Source organism: Mobula birostris, chromosome 7 (assembly GCF_030028105.1).
Source record: "Mobula birostris isolate sMobBir1 chromosome 7, sMobBir1.hap1, whole genome shotgun sequence".
NCBI classification, from domain to species: domain Eukaryota; kingdom Metazoa; phylum Chordata; class Chondrichthyes; order Myliobatiformes; family Myliobatidae; genus Mobula; species Mobula birostris.
In genome coordinates, this window is record NC_092376.1 from 17,195,218 (window position 1) to 17,214,744 (window position 19,527).

General features: G+C 42.6%; 1 protein-coding gene across 8 annotated transcripts in view; it reads left to right on the forward strand.

Annotated features, from left to right (window-relative positions):
* Positions 1 to 19,527, forward strand: part of LOC140200028 (P2Y purinoceptor 8-like) — a 51,619-nt gene that overhangs the window by 5,288 nt on the left and 26,804 nt on the right. For 6 of the 8 annotated variants that reach the window (XM_072262671.1, XM_072262663.1, XM_072262666.1 and 3 more), the window contains exon 2: positions 16,056 to 16,108. The gene's annotated coding sequence lies outside the window, so the exon portion shown is untranslated. Of the gene's footprint in view, positions 1 to 4,256; positions 4,447 to 15,652; positions 15,677 to 16,055; positions 16,109 to 19,527 lie in introns of those variants that run through there. The other 2 variants (XM_072262669.1, XM_072262670.1) reach the window with 2 other exon arrangements.

Sequence of the window (19,527 nt, forward strand, 5' to 3'; positions counted from 1 at the left end):
TGTGTTTGCATGATTTGTTGTCTTTTGCACACCCTAATTGGACGGTCTTTCATTGAGTGTATAATGGTTGTTATCCTATATATTTATTCAGTATGCTTGCAGCAAAGTGAATCTCAGGGTTGTATATAATGACATATGTATTTTGATAATAAATTTACTTTGAACTTTAATATTCTATCAAATACTAAAAAGCCTAGATAAAGTCAATGCAGAAAGGATGTTCTCTATAGTGGGGGGAGTCTAGGACCAGAGGGCACAGCCTCAGAATAGAGGGATGTCCATATAGAACAGAGATGAGGAGGATTTTTTTTTTAGCTGGAGGGAAGTGACTCTGTGGAATTTATTGCCATGGATAGCTGTAGAGGCCAAATAATTGGGTATATTTAGAGCAGAGGTTGATCAGCTATTAATTAGCCAGCATTAGAAGGCTATGGAGGAAAGAGGGGGATAATGATCAGCAATAATAGATAGGTGGAGCGGACTCGATGGGGCAAATGGCCTAATTCTGCTCTTGTGTACTATATAGACATAGCATACCCTTAGACAAGTTCAGATAATTTAGAAATATGTTCCCAGACATCACCAGATTTTAATTTGGTCCTTATCACATGACTCTTTGTGGGATCTTTTCTACAGATCGGGGAGACAACTTCACCTTCACTGTATAAGTGTTTAATTCAGCATTCATGCACATACATACTATGCTAATGCTTCATATCAAAACCATCAAGTATAAAAGGAAGATTGTTCAGGTTTCACTGGGGAAAAAACATGGGTGAGTTAAACCTATGTCCTAACTCTAACCCTAACTCTGCTGTATTTGTGTAAATGAACCAGCAATTTGGTTATGATTATATTGAAAATATTGTACTCCTGTGTAATTTACGCCTGAGGAATGGGAGCTCAGTATTAAGTACTCTTTTGTGTTTTTTTTTTTGAAGTGCTGCATTGGTGCCTGGAGTTGTTTTGTTTTTTTCACTGGAGGTGGATATTGCTGGCTTTTGGCACCATCCATGCACCACTGCTCTCAGACTGTGCCACTCAGGGACTTCTGCTAATATTTTGTGACTGTATGTGCTATTGTACATAGAGTATTGAGCAAAAGTATTAGACACATACATAAAGCTAGACTGCCCAAGACTTTTGCATATACTGTAGTAATTGTATATAATTTATAGTCTATTATGTATTTCACTGTACTGTTGCAAAATAACAAATTTCACGACGTGTCAGTCTGATTCTGCTCAATAAGTCAAATGAATTTGAATAACAATCCAGTAGTTTTATATTACTGAGATAACTTTATTTAGATATTCCAGATTTATTAAATTACTTTTAATATTTTCCATGGCAGGATTTGAACCTTTGAATTACAGTCAGTATATAAATAAGTCGTGCAAAAGAGAAGTAGTGAGGTTGTGTTCATGGGTTCAATATCCATTTAGAAATTGTAAGGCAGGAAGAAGGTGGTGTACCTGAATCATTGACTATGTGCCCTCCTGCTCCCTGCTGGTAGCAAAGAGAACAGGGCACGTCCTGGGTGATGGGCATCTCTAATGATGGATGCTGTCTTTTTGAGGCATCGCTTCTTGAAGACGTCCTGGATGCTACAGAGGCTGGTGCCCATGATGGAGCTGACTGAGTTAACATTTTTCCGCAGCTTATTTTGATCTTGTGAAGTGCCCTACCCCACCCTGCCCTCCCCATACCGGATGGTGATGCAACCAGTTAGAATGCTGTCAGACTCCAAATGAATTGTAGCTGCCGCTGTGCCTTCTTTGTAACTGCATCAATATTTTAGGCCCAGGATAGATGCATAGAGATCCTGACACCCAGGAACTTGAAATTGCTCACCCACTCCTTCAAATCCCTCATCAGAATGAAATACCCTGTGCATGTGAATTAACCTCTACAGGCAATTAGGAAAGACTCCTTCTGGCTAGTGATAATTAACTAAGAGCGGCCATATATGGTGGAACTGATCACTATCCTTGTTCTAAGAGTTGGGTTAGGAATATTCTGGATTGTACAGTCTAGGTTCAGACCACTTCCTTTGGTTAGTAGATACTCACCTACAATCAATAGGCAAATTGTTTTAACCTTTGAAGAACACGATGCCAGGAGAAATGTGGAGAGAACATATAACACCTAAACCAGCCAGATGTTGAAGGAGTGGTCATAAACCCATAAACTCGTATTGCACAGAAATGGGCCCTTCAGCCCAACATGCTCATGCCAGCCCTTTTGCCCATCTACCAGGGAAGGGATATTATTGAACATAACATTTTGAAAGTGATAATTGAGGCAAGAACGTTGTTTCCAATCATAGGTACCATAGAGCCATGGCACGTAGCTTGAAGAATTGGGGGAATAGATTTAGGCTAGAGAGGAGGGGGGTTAGATTTAGAATGGAGATTTGGGGTAGAGATGAGGAGAGTAGCGAATCTGTGGAATTCGCTGCTCAGGGTAGCAGTGGAGGCTACCTCCATTAAATATATTTAATACACAGTTGTTTAGATCCTTGCATAGTGGAGGAATTAAGAGTTATGGAGAAAAGGAAGGTAGTTGAAACTGAGTGCATGAGCAGGTCAGATGGGTGACTCCTGCTCCTATATCGTAAATTCTTATGTTCTCATTCTATTTGCCCACAAGAGGACTATATCATTTTTTGCTTTACCTATTTCAGTGTGTATCTGACTGTACACACTTAAATATCGTAATTGTATGAAAAACAGCTGATGCTGGATATTTGAAATGAAATCAGAAGAGTTTGGAAACTCTCAAAGTCTGATAGTATCTGTGCAGAGAAAAACAATGGAGTCCTGATGAAGGGTCTCGCCTGAAATGTCGACTGTTTATTCCACTCAGTGGATGCTGCCTGACCTGCTAAGTTCCTCCAGCATTTTGTGTGTGTTGCTCTGGATTTCCAGTACCTGCAAAATCAGAATCAGGTTTAATATCATTAGCATATGTCATGAAATTTGATGCTTTGCAGCAGCAGTACATTGCAATATATAATAAAAACTGTAAATGACAGTAAGAAATATATATACTCACTAGTAGGAAGTAGTGAGACAGTGTTCATGGGTTCAATATCCATTCAGAAACCTGCTGGCAGAGGGGAAGAAGCTATTCCTGAATCATTGAGTATGTGTCTTCAGGCTCCTGTACCTCCTCCCTGATGGTAGCAATGAGAACAGGGCATGTCCCGGGTAATGGGAGCCCTTTAATGATGGATGCCACCTTTTTGAGGCATCGCTTCTGGAAAATGTCCTGGGTGCTGGGGAGGCTAGTGCCCATGACGGAGCTGATGGAGTTTACAACTTTTTGCAGCTTATTTCAATCCTGTGCAGTAGACCCCTCCCCCCACCACCTCCATACCAGATGGTGTTGCAGCCAGTTAGAATGCTCTCTATGATACATCTGTAGAAATTTGCGAATGTCATACCAAATCTCCCCAAACTCCTAATGAAATATAGCTGCTGTCATGCCTCCTTTATAGGGAGGAGAAGATGGTGGCGCGATGCAGCTCGTAGCGGCCACTCCGGTGGTGATGTCTGTTATCTGTCAAGTAGGGTGCCATGCACAATCCTGATTTGATGGAGACGGACGTGAGAGCATGGAGGAACATCTGGAGAAACTTCTGAAATGCCTGCTTCACTGCTGCTGCTACTGTGTGGTCCAGAATCTCCAGAGGGGAAGGCCCCGAGTCCTTGGCTTTGCTTGTTGCTCGGCGGCCAGGGCGGGGTCGAAGCACCCAGCAGAGGATGGTGCTTGGAGAGGCTGTGTCGGAGGGGCTGGTCGGAGGCTCGAAGTTTTCAGACGGACTCAGAGTCTGCTACGGTCGGGTGCTTCCAGTGGTGCTGTATCGGCAAGTTTGCGGTGCTTGGAGGTTCATGGCAGGGAGAGTTTCTCCCTTCTGCCGCCTGCGTGAGATGATGAGTCTATCGGGACTTTGAGACTTTTTTTTTACCGTGCCCATGGTCTGCTCTTTATCAAATTACGGTATTGCTTTGCACTGTTGTAACTGACTATATGTTATAATTATGTGGTTTTGTCAGTTTTAGTCTTGGTTTGTCCTGTGTTCTCTTGTGATATCATTCTGGAGGAACATTGTATCATTTTTTAATGTATGCATTTCTAAATGACAATAATCTAATCTAATCTAATAACTGCATTAATATCTTGGGCCCAGGGTAGCTCGTCAGAGATGTTGACTGTCAGGAATTTGAAGTTGCTCATCCTTTCCACTTCTCATCTCTCGGTGAGAGCTGTTGTGTGTGTTCCATCGTCTTACCCTTTCTGAAGTCCACAATCAACTCTTTGGTCTTTCTGACTTTGAGTGCAAGCTGTTGCTGTGACACCACTGAACCAGCCGATCTATCTCACTCGTGCTGTCACTTGTGTTTACATCTCAGTTCAAGAACAGAAACAGTCCATCAGAAAGTAAGTTATTTTTAAGTAGCTGGGAGGACTGGGGGTGGCGGGGGAAGGTTAGGATGAAGGGAATATCTTTGACTGGATAAAATATCTTTGGCTTGTTGTGATGATACTCTGTTTAGTTGGCTGACTGGTTAAGAGATTAATGAGGAAAGTTAACAGAAAAATAAAACAACCAAAAGCACAGGTAAAAGTTGCAAAGAGCTGATAAACGCTGTTATTGAAAAATGTTGGAAATGTTCAGCAGAGAGAAAATCTGAGTTAATATTACAGGAGGAAACATTTGCAGCATAGCTGACGAATTGTATCTGACATTGTTGAATTCAGTGCAAAAAGGTGCAATGTGCCCAGAGGAAATAGGAAGTACTGTTCTTCAAGACTTACTTTGGGTGTCATTGGAAGAGCATAAATCCATAGGGAATAGATTTAGAATGGAGAAGAGGAGAAACTGCTTTTCAGGAAGCATAGTGAATCTGCAGAATTCTGTGTCCAGGAAGGCAGTAGAGGCTACTTCATTAAGTAGGTTTAGAAATTTTTAAGAACCAGCTAAATAGATTTTTGTATTAAAGGGGATTAAGGGTTTTGAGGAACAGGCAGGCTGGTGGAACTGAATCCATAGCCAGATCATCCATGATCTGCTCGAATGCCAGAGAAGGTTCAACGGGTCAGATCAACTATTCTTGCTCCAATTTCCTGTATTCTTAAAGCGTTATGGTTAGGTTAGATGGGAGAGGAGATCAGAGACTTGCAGTGGGAATAGACCCCTTTGAAATGTAGAGACGGGAAGGCGATTAGAAAATGGGTTTGTTGGTAGGATAATGGTGGGAATTCCAAATGTAGATCCATGGAGTGCAGAGGCCAGTTAGGAAATGATCAGGGAAAGTCGGGAGAAGAGAAAACTGAGAAATGTGAAAGAAGGATTGAATAATTTGAACTCTGAAGTGAGCTTGATAAAATGAATGTGGAGAATATCTTTCCTCTGAGTGAGTATCTAGAACTAGAGGTCACTGTTCAAACTTAATCAATTGCTCAGTTAAAACAGAAATAGGGGAAAATGCTGTTCTTTCACTCAGAGTATTGTGCCTCTTTGTGATGCCCATTGAAAAAGAGAATTCAAGCAGAGACTTTGTATGTTTTAAGATAAAAGATGAATTCTCGAAAAGCAAGGGAGTGAAAGGTTATTGTGCATAGCTATGAATATGGAGTTGAGATTGTCATTGAGGACATCTTCAAAAGGTGATGCCTTAAAAAGGTGGCATCCATCATTGAGAGGGCCTGCCCTCACTCTCCATGATATGCCCTCTTCTCATCGCTAAAATCAGTGAAGAGGTACAGGAGCCTGAAGAAATGGACAATAGGTGCAGGAGTAGGCCATTCGGCCCTTCGAGCCAGCACCGCCATTCACTGTGATCATGGCTGATCACCCACAATCAGTATCCAGTTCCTGCCTTATCCCCATAACCTTTGATTCCGCTATCTTTAAGAGCTCTATCCATCTCTTTCTTGAAAGCATCCAGAGACTCGGCCTCCACAGCCTTCTGGGGCAGAGCATTCCACATATCCACCACTCTCTGGGTGAAAAAGTTTTTCCTCAACTCCGTTCTAAATGGCCTACTCCTTATTCTTAAACTGTGGCCTCTGGTTCTGGACTCACCCATCAGCGGGACCATGTTTCCTGCCTCCAGCATGTCCAATCCCTTAATAATCTTATATGTTTCAATCAGATCCCCTCTCATCCTTTTAAATTCCAGTGTATACAAGCCCAGTCGCTCCAATCCTTCAACATATGACAGTCCTGCCATCCCGGGAATTAACCTTGTGAACCTACGCTGCACTCCCTCAATAGCGAGAATGTCCGTCCTCAAATTTGGAGACCAAAACTGCACACAGTACTCCAGGTGTGGTCTCATCAGGGCCCTGTACAGCTGCAGAAGGACCTCTTTGCTCTTATACTCAATTCCTCTTGTTATGAAGGCCAGCATGCCATTAGCTTTCTTCACTGCCTGCTGTACTTGCATGCTTGCTTTCAGTGACTGATGTACAAGAACACCTAGATCTCATTGTACTTCCCCTTTTCCTAACTTGACTCCATTTAGATAATAATCTGCCTTCCCGTTCTTACCACCAAAGTGGATAACCTCACATTTATCCACATTAAACTGCATCTGCCATGTATCTGCCCACTCACCCAATCTGTCCAAGTCACCCTGCATTAATGACTCAACATTTTAGGAGCAGCTTCATCCCTTCTGCCATCTGATTTCTGAACGGACAATGAACCCATGAACACAACTTCACTGTCCTGCTCTCTTTTTGCACTTTTTTTTTAATACAACCAGTGGTCACTTTATTACCTATATCTGTCCACCTACTTGTTTTATGCATTTATCTAATGAGCCAATCATGTGGCAGTAACTCAATGCATGAAAGCATGCAGACATGGTCAAAGGGTTCAGTTGTTGTTAAGACCAAACGTCAGAATGGGGAAGAACTGTGATCCAAGTTGCTTTGGCCATGAAATGAGCGTTGGTGCCAGACGGGGTGGTTTGAGTAACTGATGCTCTCCTAAGATTTCCATGCACAGTAGTCTCTAGGGTTTACAGAGACTGGTGTTAAAAATGAGAGTGGTCAGAGGAGAATGGCCAGACTAGTTCAAACTGATAGGAAGGTGACAGTAACTTTAAAAACTATGCACATTACAACAGTAGTGTACAGAAGAGCTTCTCTGAGCATACAACAGGTCAAACCTTGAAGTGGATGGGCTACAGTTGTGTGCTGGGGCAGCAGGTTGAGGGTAGTAGACACCAACAGATTCAACAAACTCATTCGTAAGGCCACTGATGTTGTGGGGATGGAAATGGACTCTCTCACGGTGGTGTCTAAAAAGAGGATGCTGTCCAAGTTGCATGCCATCTTGGACAATGTCTCCCATCCACTACATAATGTACTGGGTGGGCACAGGAGTACATTCAGCCAGAGACTCATTCCACCAAGATGCAACACAGAGCGTCATAGGAAGTCATTCCTGCCTGTGGCCATCAAACTTTACAACTCCTCCCTTGGAGGGTCAGACACCCTGAGCCAATAGGCTGGTCCTGGACTTATTTCCTGGCATAATTTACATATTACTATTTAACTATTTATGGTTTTATTACTATTTAATTATTTATGGTGCAACTGTAACGAAAACCAATTTCCCCCGAGATCAATAAAGTATGACTATGACTAAAAGAAGACCAAACATACTCTCAGTGGTTACTTTATTAAGTACTTCCTGTAAATAAAGTGGCTACTGAGTGTATATTTCTTATTGTAAATTATAGTAATTTTTAAATATATTGCACTGTACTGCTGTGGCAAAACAACAAATTTCATGACACATGTCCATGAGATAATAAATCTGATACAAAATCCTTATGGAATGACAGGAGTTCAGTAGACCAATCCTTCTCTTAACTTGTGTGTACAGTATATATGAAGAGAAAACTGCATCTCAGATGGTTCAGATCGTGGGGTAGAAGGCTCAGGAAGATGAAGAGAGCTTTGGTTAAATATGAACTGTACACAACAGGGGAGAGCTTGAGGACGAGAGTTCAAAGATGCAAAAGGGGAAGAGGGTGAAGAGTGACATGAAGAAAAACATCTTTTACGCAGCAAGTGGTTGGAATTGAAAACACACTGCCTAAAAATGTGGTGAGAGCAGTTTCTATTGTGGTCTTAAAGAAGGAATTTCATAAATACATGCTGTGGAAATGATTGTGCAGCTATGAGTTTGCTCTGACATGGAGCCAGTGAAGACATGACGGGCAAAATAGCCTATGCCATGACTTTTCTATGATTCAATGATCCTATCGTGTGGTAATTGCAGTCGAAAATGTCAAGAGCCCCAATGCTGATATGTCATTCAACAAGGTCATGGTTGGCCAGTGCCTCAAGTTCCTGATTTTGTTCAAAACTCTCCTGGCTTGTGGTGTTCAAAAATCTATGACTGTGAGAGGCACAGACAGAGTAGACAGCTAGTACCTTTTTCCCAGGGCAACAATGGCTGATACCAGAGGACATCTTTTGAAGGTGAGCAGAGGAAACTTTAGGGAGATGTCAGAGATGGGTCCATTACATAGAGAATCGCAAGTGCCTGGAATGCACTGGTGGAGCTGGTGGTCAAGTGACTCTTAGATAGGTGCATGGGTGTAAGAATAATGGAGGGTTATGGGCTGTGTAGCAGGGAAGAGTAGGATTGAAATATTTGGGAACATTTGTATATAACAACATAGTGTCATGGGCTGGAGGACCCATACTCTTCTATACTGTTCTATGTTCTGTGAATATATATCGATTGCAATTTTACAGTAATGGGGGTTGCAGACTGAGAGCAAGTGTAGAAATCAATGAACAGGAATATTTTCCTAGGACTGGCGAATCATAAATGAGGGGGCAGGGCTTTAATGTGAGAGGAGAAAGATTTAATAGGACATTAATTTTTTCCCCCACACAGAGCATGGTGCATAAATGGAATGAACTGCCAGGGAAATTGGTTGAGGCAGGTACAATAACAATATTTAAAAGACACATGAACAGGGAGCTGGGTAGGAAAGCCTGAGGACAAATGGGTCACACGTGAGCAAATGACACGAGTTTCGGTGAGTGTCTTGGTTAGAGATGAGCTGAAAGGCATGTTTCCTTTTTGTACTTTCTCAGTGAGTATACCAAGATGAGGAATGTGACTCAGTACATGTCATGATGCAGTCAACAGATTGAGTTTGCTGACAATTACATAGAACATAGAATAGTACAGCACAGTACAAGCCCTTCGGCCCACAATGTTGTGCCGACCCTCAAACCCTGCCTCCCATATACCCCCCCACCTTAAATTCCTCCATATACCTGTCTAGTAGTCTCAATTATAATCTTTAATGTCAGAAATGATCATGAGACAAGTCACAAATGTACAAAGATGCAGAAATTGGTACAAAGCAGGTACAAGCACTGAGACCGATGCAGGGTCTCGACCCGAAACACCGAGGTTCCTCCAGCAACTTGGTTTTCGATCCACATTCTGGTATCTACAGTCTCCTGTGTCACTAACCTGGATGATCCTGCAGCTTGGTCAAGAAGTGCATTTTAAGGGGAATCTTCGGATAAAGGGGAGGATTTGAGAAAGGAATTCCAAAGTTTAGCACCCAGCTGGTCAAAGGCAAAAGGTAGATAAAAATCAATAATCCTATGAAATTTAAACAAATAATCCAAAAATTGTCAGTGACCACTTTATTAGGTACATCTATACATCAGATTATTAACGCAAATGTCTAATCAAATCATGTGGCAGCAACTCAATTGCATAAAAATGTGCAGATATGGTTAAGACTGTTGCTTTTCAGATCAAGCATCAGAATGGGGAAAAAATGTGGTGGATGTGACTTCGACCATGGGACGCTTTGAGTATCTCAGAAACTGCTGATCTAGCACTTTCACACACAACAGTCTAGAGTTTACAGAGAATGGTGCGAAAAACAAAAAAAAAATCTGATGAGCAGCAAGTCTGTGCGCGAAAACGCTTTGTTAATGAGAGAGTTCAGAGGAGAATGGTCACGCCAATTCAAGCAGACAGAAAGAGGACAGTAACTCAAATAACCACGTGTCAAAACAGTACTGTGCAGATGAGCATATCTGAGTGCACAGCACATTGCACCGTAAAGTGGATGGGCTACAGCTGCAGATGAGCAGGAACGTACACCTAGTGACCATTTTATTAGGTACAGGAGATACCTAAGGACGTGTCCAATGAGTGTAAGTTTGAGCAAAAAGATGGAGGAGATCATGGAGTCAAGTATATAGAGGATTTTCACATTACCATGACATAGACATGAAAAATGGTTATTATTCTCTTATGGATTTACAGTGTATGTCTGCAAGAAAATGAATCTCAGGGTTGCGTATGATGCTTTGATGATAAATTTATTTTGAACTTTGTAAGTGAGAGGTGAGAGTGGATATCGTACTGCTGGATAACATACTGGAGAGGTATAATGCAGGACAACAAAATGGCTGATGAACTGAAGTATTTTTGCATCAGTCTTCATGGTGGCAGGCGCTAGCAGTATGTTGGAAGTTCCAGCTGTCTGGGGTCATGAAGTATGTGCAGTTACCATTACTAAACTGAAAGGTCTGAAGGTAGGCAAGTCATCTGGGCCAGATGGTGTACACCCCAGAGTTCTGAAAGAGGTGACTGAATAGACTGTGGAGGCATTAGTAATAATCTTTCAAGAATCACTAGGCTCTGGAATGGTTTTGGAAGACTGGAAAATTGCAAATGTCACTCCACTCTTCAAGAAGGGAGAGCAGCAGGAGAAAGGAAACTATAGGCCAGTTAGTGTTTTGGGACCTTCAGAAGGCCTTTGGCAATGTGTCACACATGAGGCTGCTTAACAAGCTACGAGTCCGTGGTATTACAGGAAAGATTCTAGCATGGATACAGGTGTGGCTGATTGGCAGGATGCAAAGAGTGGAATTAAAGGCAGCTCTTTCTGGTTGGCTTCTGGTAACGAGCGGTGTTCCACCGGGGTTTGTGTTGGGACTGATTTTTTTATGTTATATGTCAATGATTTGGATGATGGAATTGATGGCTTTGTTGCGAAGTTTGCAGATGATATGAAGCTAGGTGGAGGGGCAGGTAGTTTTGAGGAATTAGAGAGGCTACAGAGCATGTAGACAAATTAGGAGAATGGGCAAAGAAATGGCAGATGGAATACAGTGTCAGGAAATGTTTGTTCATGCACTTTGGAAGAAGAAATGAAAAGGTTGCCTATTTTCTAAGTGGAGAGAAAATATAAAAAAAACTGGGGTGCAAAGGGACTTGGAAGTCCTTGTGCAGGATCCCCTAAAGGTTAATTTGTAGGTTGAACCTGTTGTATGCTCAGGAAGGCAAGTGCAATGTGAGTATTCATTTCAAGAGTACTACAATATAAAAGCAAGGATCTAATGTTGAAATTTTATAAAGCACTGGTGAGGCCTCACTTGGAGTTTTGTGAGCAGTTTTGGGTGCCATATCTCCAAAATGATTTGCTGAAACCTAAAGGTTCAAAGGAGGTTCATGAAAATTGTTCCAGGATTGAATAACCTGTCATATGAAGAGCATTGATGACTCTGGGCCTGTATTCACTAGAGTTCAGAAGAATGAGGGGTGACCTCATTGAAATCTATTGGTGAAAGGCCTTGATAGAGAGAATGTGGAGTGGATGTTTCCTATGTGGACAGCCAGACCAGAGACGACAGCCTCAGAATAGAGGGGCATCCTTTTAGAACAGAAATGAGGAGGAATTTCTTTAGCCATAGAATGGTGAATCTGTGGCAGCTGTGGAGGCCGAGTCTTTATATATACTTAAGGAAGAGATTGCTAGCCTCTTGATTGGGCATGAAGGGATATGGGGAGAAGAGGGGAGAAGGCAAGAGACTGGGGCTGAGGGGAAAATTGGATCAGCCATGATGAAATGGCAGAGTGGACTCGATGGGCCAAATGGCCTGATTCTGCTCCTATATCTTATGGTCTTATGTTGAATTTTGGGGTGGACAGTTGTTTCTTGATGGACTCCAGATGACAGTCTCTTTGGGGGCTCTCTCTTTACTGTTGCTTGCATGGGGGGGGGGTTGTTGTTAAGGGTGTCTGTGCTTATGCTGGAGAAAGTGGGGGGGGGGGGGAGGGTGAGTCCATGGTTTTGTTGCTGCTTGTGCAAGAGAGAGGAAAGGAAGGGCTTTGAGGTTCTGATGTTTCTGTTATTCAGTGTGTTTGGTGGATGTCTGTGAAGAGTCGGAATTTCAGGTTTTCTGATAATAAGTTGAACTATTAAACCAGTGAACCCTCTGGACTCCATCAGCCACTCTCATAGCATCAATTTACAGTAATCATTTAACCTGTCACCTTACACATTTTCAACACACTGAAGGAAACTGAGCATCATGGTCACAAAGAGAACATGCAGACTCTGCACATGCTATACCCAGGGCTGGGTTTGAACCTGGGTCACTGGAACGATGAGGAAATGAGTCCACTGCCTAAAGGATTGGGTGGAGGGGTGAGGATATGTCTCTGTCAATAGAGGTACAAGGCACTCCCTCCCTCCGCTAGCCTACAGCTCACCCTTGGGCAATGTAGCACCTGCTTAGCGCCCCCTACTGATCAGGGTCATGTGAAGCCATGGAAGCAGGTATGAGAATCTGGTGTATATCACAAGTCCTGGTTATGCGACCACGGATGCCAGGCAGACGATGACGATTCTTTGATATGTCTGAAGTCACCTGTCTTGTAAAGTTACTGCCCAGAAGGAGGCAATGGCAAACCTTGGCAAAAATTGTCAAGAACAATCATGGTCATGGAAAGACGATGATCACCCATCTCATACAATATGGCAGATAACATAGGTTGAGAACTCTAACTTTGTGGTTTGGACAAATGGGGACCAATATTGGTGGGTGTAGGATAGAATACGATGTGTATACATGACACTCTCAATGAATGAGGAAATGTGAGGACAGAAATGAGCAATTGTATGAAGGAGCGACCTGTGGTATTGATAGTAGAGAGGAAGATTGTGGGATTCATTGCTGGCTCTCCTCTATGCTGTATTGGTATTGGTGTATGATTGACACATACTGAGATATAGTGAAAAGCTGTGGTCTGTTGCCATCCAGACAAATCATTGCATGCATAAACACATCAAGGTATTAAAGACAGAATGGAGAATATTGTGACCTGGTTGCAGAGAAGGTGCAGTGCAGGCAGAGAAGCGAAATGCAAGAGCCATGACATGTACTCTGGATGAGCCCAGTGGGCCTGTGAAATGAACCATAAAGTTTTGGGCTCTGAGGTTTCTAGCGCACCTGTATTTGTTAATTGTTGCCTAAACTAGAGTGGTTTAGCCATTGTGCTTTTCATTCAATCATATCGAGTTTATTTTGACCGGCACGGGCTTTCCAAGTTTGTGATTATCTAAAGCGGAATCCCAATTTGCGTTTATTGCAGAGCCCTTGTGTTGAGAATGATTCATCTCGCAGTGTCACTCAGTCAAGCCGCTGATATCTGTTGGAATTCCTATGTATAAACTCTTATTTCCATCTCTACACGGGAGTCTGCTGGTCCTCTGCACCTGGGTTCAGTCATTGCCAGTGCGCATCTGACGTACTGGGAGATTAGGAGTTCATCTTGGTGTATATCTTGCCAACCCGCAGAACTCTTGCAACCAAAGTTCTTGGGAGGATTTGCCCTTTCAGAATAAATCTGGGAATCAGAATCCAGGATTAAGACAAAGAACTGGATAACATTAGTGGTGTGGGTGTTTGACAAGGCCACATGGGGATCCACCAGCTGAAGTGTGATGAGCCAAGAGCACTTCAGTTATTTAACTTTCTATAACTTTAATGGTTCAACGTCCAGCTGGGGTATTTCATGTAACCAGAAGTTCGAGGGGATGTGGTGAATGAGAGTTAATAAACTTTTGACTTCACTATCAGAATCAGAAATAGGTTTAATATCTCCAGCATGTGTTGTAACATTTGTTAACTTTATAGCAGTAGTACATGATAATAGGAAAAAAGTAGTGAGGTAGCGTTCATGGGTTCAATGTCCATTCAGAAATCAGATGGCAGATGGAAGAAGCTGTTCCTGAATCATTGAGTGTGTGCTTCAGGCTTCTGTACCTCCTTCATGACCGTAGCAGTGAGAAGAGGGCCTTGTTATGATCTCACACCTTGTCATCTACCTGCATTTTCACTGTAGTTTCTAACTTCCTCTAACTTCCGCTAATGCCCCACCTCCCCCTGTACCCCATCCATTATTTATTTATATACACACATTCTTTCTCTCTCTCTCCTTTTTTCCCCTCTGTCCCTCTGACTATACCCCTTGCTCATCCTCTGCATTTTTCCCCCCTCCCCCTTTTCTTTCTCCCTGGGCCTCCTGTCCCATGATCCTCTCATATCCCTTTTGCCAATCAACTGTCCAGCTCTTGGCTCCATCCCTCCCCCTCCTGTCTTCTCGTATCATTTTGGATCTTCCCCTCCCCCTCCCACTTTCAAGTCTCTTACTAGCTCTTCTTTCAGTTAGTCCTGACGAAGGGTCTCAGCCTGAAACGTCGACTGTACCTCTTCCTAGAGATGCTGCCTGGCCTGCTGCGTTCACCAGCAACTTTGATGTGTGTTGCTTGAATTTCCAGCATCTGCAGAATTTCTTGTGTTTGCGTTTTCACTGTAGCTGTTACATTTCAGTCTGCATGCTGTTACTGTACTCAGTGCACTGTGCATTGAATTTGTCTGTATTATAAACGTGACAGTAATAAACCTATTTAATAATTCCAGCTCCAATTGATGATTGGGTGAATCTAGGACCAGAGAGTACAACCTCAGAATGGAAGCACACCCCTTTAAACCGGAGATGAGGAAGAATTCCTTTAGTCAGAGAGTGGTGAATGTGTGGAACGCATTACCACAGAGGCCGTGGAGTCCAAGTCCTTGGGTATATTTAAAGTGGAGGTTGATAGGTTCTTGATTAGTAAAGGCGTCAAAGGTTACAGGGAGAAAGCAGGAGAGTGGAGCTGAGAGGGGCTACACAGTAGCGTAGTGGTTAGCACAGTGCTTTACAGTACTAAGTTTATGTCCTGTTGCTGGTAAGGAGTCTGTGCATTCTCCCCATGACCACGTGGGTTTCTCTGCTTCACATAATCCAAAGACGTATTGTTTGCTGGTTAATTGGTCATTGCTAGTTATTCTGTGATAAGGCTAAGATTAAATCGGGGATTGCAAGGCAGCGCAACATGAAGAGCCAGAAGGGCCTGTTCTGTGCTGTATCTCAATAAATAAATAAATCAGCCATGCTGGAATACAGGAGTAGAATCGTTGGGCCAAATAGGCTAATTCTGCTCTTATGCCTTATGGTCTTGATATTCTCCTTCTGGTTGATCACTAGCTGCAAGATTCACTTCCAGAGAACAAAAATCATTAACATAAACCCTTCAGTTTTTAAATGACTGTTTTATAAACCTCTGACTGTCTGAAAAAAAAACACTCTAACTCATAGTTGGGAAAGACCCAAACTTTTTTCATGATGTTTAAGCAGTTTCAGTGTAAAATTGAGGAAACTAGCTCGTTATTTAATAAGCTTGTTTTATTTCTAGTGAGTCACAAGTGCTGATTGTCAACTGTTCTCTGTGCCGATGATCTTTGTGGAGCTGGTTCCCCTGTGCCAGAGGTGAAGGCATTTACCATTTTATCTTCTACAGTAGTGCTGGAAGCTGGAAACAGTCAATATGGAAAAGTGGACAGCCATTTATGGGAAGGAACTTTCAGAGAATGTGAAGGTGGAATGGGGAATAGGATCTGTAGAAATTTGCTAGGGTCTTTGGTGACATATCAGATCTCTTCAAGGAGAGTTGGGATGTTTGAATGGGTTTCACATGGACTTGAAGAACCAAGTCTGCTGTAATGATTATGACTTCATATCCTAGAAATGTGTTATTGTTGATCGACTTCTATAAGACCCGGGACTGTGGGAAATGAATTTTAAACCAACCTCCGAATAGCATTTTGTTAAACATCACTGAAGACTTGTACTATTTCTTTCTCCACAGATGCTGCCTGGCCTACTAATTGTTTCTGGCGTTTTCTGCTTCTACTTTGAACTGTGAGTTATTTTGCTTAATGTTCATCTTAGAATTATTTAGTATTACAACTGTCCTCCTAACAATATTATTAGGCAATGTTTATTTCCTTGAAATAATAGCATGAAAATCATTAAGCTTTAATTAGTCAAAGACTAGAAGTCGGGCAGTGAGTAAGATGGACAGATAAATGATGGGTTATGGATATGTTTGGGCCCAAACACACTTTTCTGATATAGTCCCACTCCTGCACTACACCTGTCCCTAGAATTGTTCATGCTTTGTGTTGCAAGAAGTCCTTATTAGTGATGTGCTTAAAGTCTTCAAGACACATGCGTAGCAGTGGCTGTGAGATTAATAACAAGGTTTTTTTTCTCAGAAGTCAGAATCAGGTTTATTATGACTGACATATAGTAAGCCATAAAATTTGTTGTTTTGTGGCAGCAGTTCAGTACAAGACATTGAAACTGATGTTACAGTAAATAAATTGATAAATACTTCAACTGATCCATAAATGGAGCAAAGAGGGAGTGATGGGATGGTGTTTATAGAAACATAGAAAATAGGTGCAGGAGTAGGCCATTCGGCCCTTCGGGCCTGCACCGCCATTCAGTACGATCATGGCTGATCATCCAACTCAGAACGCTGTACCAGCCTTCCCTCCATACCCCCTGATCCCTTCAGCCACAAGGGCCATATCTAACTCACTCTTAAATATAGCCAATGAACTGGCCTCAACTGTTTCCTGTGGCAGAGAATTCCACAGATTCACCACTCTCTGTGTGAAGAAGTTTTTCCTAATCTCGGTCCTAAAAGGCTTCCCCTTTATCCTCAAACTGTGACCCTTCTTTCTGGACTTCCCCAACATCGGGAACAATCTTCCTGCATCTAGCCTGTCCAATCCCTTTAGGATTTTATACGTTTCAATAAGATCCCCCCTCAATCTTCTAAATTCCAACGAGTATAAGCCTAGTCGATCCAGTCTTTCCTCATATGAAAGTCCTGCCATCCCAGGAATCAATCTGGTACACCTTCTTTGTACTCCCTCTATGGCAAGAATGTCTCTCCTCAGATTAGGGGACCAAAACTGCACACAATACTCCAGGTGTGGTCTCACCAAGGCCTTGTACAACTGCATGTTAAGTATCTCCCTGCTCCTGTACTCGAATCCTCTTGCTATGAATGCCAGCATACCATTTGCCTTTTTCACCGCCTGCTGTACCTGCATGTCCACTTTCAACGACTGGTGTATAATGACACCCAGGTCTCGTTGCACCTCCCCTTTTCCTAATCAGCCACCATTCAGATAATAATCTGTTTTCCTGTTCAGAAATTAGATGGAAGTGGGGAAGAAGCTGTCCCAGAAGCATTGAATGTGGGTCTTTAGGTTCCTGTACTTCCTGTAACAAGAAGAGGACATCAAAGTTCTAAGTAAATTTTAATTTTCAGGGTACATATATATCACCACATACAATCCTGAAATTCTTTTTCCTGTGGGCATACTCAGAAAATCTATAGAGCAGTAACTGTAAACAGGATCAAGGAAAGAACAAGTAGAGCACAGAAGGAAACAAACTGTGCAAATGCAAATATAAATAATGGGAGCATGAAATAACAAGATGAAGAGTCACAGAGCCCAACAGCACTGAAACAGGCTCTTCGGCCCTTCTAGTCAATGCTGACCTGTTTTTGTTTTTACTGCCTAGTTCCAGCTACCTGTACCATAGCCTCCGTACACCTCCCATCCATGTCATCACCAAATTTCTCTTTAATGTCTCAATCAAACCCACATCCACCACTTTCGCTGGCAGCTCATTCCACACTCCCACCAACCTCGGAGTGAAGAATTCCCCTTCAGACTCCCCTGAAAGAACTCACTTTCACCCTGAACTTGTGTCCAAATGTGGGGGTGAGAGGGAAGACGGGGTGGACAGGAAAGACAGTAAGGGGAGGGGGTGGTCGAGTGCACAGAGGGAAACAGAGCGGAGAGTTTGTACTTAATATCTTTCGGAAAAAGTAATTGTTTGAACTTGCTACAAATCTACTATCCATACCCTGTACATTCTCAACCAAATTATTGATCTAGATGACAAGTAGCAATGTTGAAAGTTCAAAGTAAATTTTATTATCAGAGTACATATGTTACCACATACAACCCTGAGATTCTTTTTCCTACAGGAACATTTAGCAAATCTATAGAATAGTAACAGGATCAGTGAAAGATCAAGAAGAGCATAGAATTCAACAAACTGTGCAAATGCAAGTATAATTAAATAGCAATGAATAATGAGAGCAATGGGGTGTTACCCTGGGGAACATCACTAGGCATGGGCCTCGAGTCCAATAAACAGTCTTTAAAGTTAAATCATTTGCTTTGGGAGCTTCTCAAAAGATGAGTGTAGTTATCCTCTTTTGTTCAAAAGCCTCGTGGTTGAGAGGTAGTAAGTGTTTTTGAACCTGGTGGTCCAAGTCCTGAGGTACTTGTACCTTCTACCTGATGGCAATAGCAAGTAAAGAGCATGGCCTGGGTGGTGAGGATCTCTGATGGAACCCTCTTCCCTACAACAGTGCTTCGTGTAGATGTGCTCAATGGTTGGGAGGGTTTTACCTGTGATGTACTGGGCTGAATACACTACCTTTTGTAGTATTTTCCACTCAAAGGCATTGGCGTTCCCATAGCAGGGTGTAATGCAGCCAGTCAGCAGACTTTCCACCCACAGATCTATAGAAGTCTGTCAAAGTTTCTGATGTCATGCCAAATCTCTGCAGGGTCCTAAGGTAAAAGAGGTGCTGTGGTGCTTTCTCTGCAATTCCATTTATGTGATGGGTTCAGGACAGATCCTCTGAGGTAGTAACACCCAGTAATATCGGAGTTGCAATGCGCATGCATACTTTGACAGCAAAAGGAACCTTTGAACTCTTGAATTGAAAGTGACTGACCCTCTCCACCTCCGATCCGCCAATGAGGACTTGCTCATGTCCCAGACAGTGATAGTCCTTAATGATGGAAGTCGCCGCCTTGAAGTACCACCATTTGAAGATGTGTTGGATGGTGGGAGGGCTTGTGCCTGTGATGGAGCTGACTGAGTCCACAGCCTCTCTCAATCCTGTGCATTGGAGCCTCCATTCCAGGAGGTAATGCAACCAGTCAGAACGTACATCTGTAGGAATTTGCTAGAGTCTTTGGTGACATACCAGATCTCCTTAAGGAGGTGCTAGGATATTTGAGTGAAAACAGTCTGAAGTGGGGTCTGATTATTTGTGGTGCTGTTGCAGTGAATTAATCGAGAGCTGCACTGATAACGGGGAAAACTTGGAAAAAGGAATTTCTTTTGGCTGTTTATGTCAGGTCATTGAACTTTTCTACAACGAATCCATGCGGAGAGTTTAAACCACGATTTATGCACTACAAACCATGCTTCCCCAATTGTATAGCCAAAAA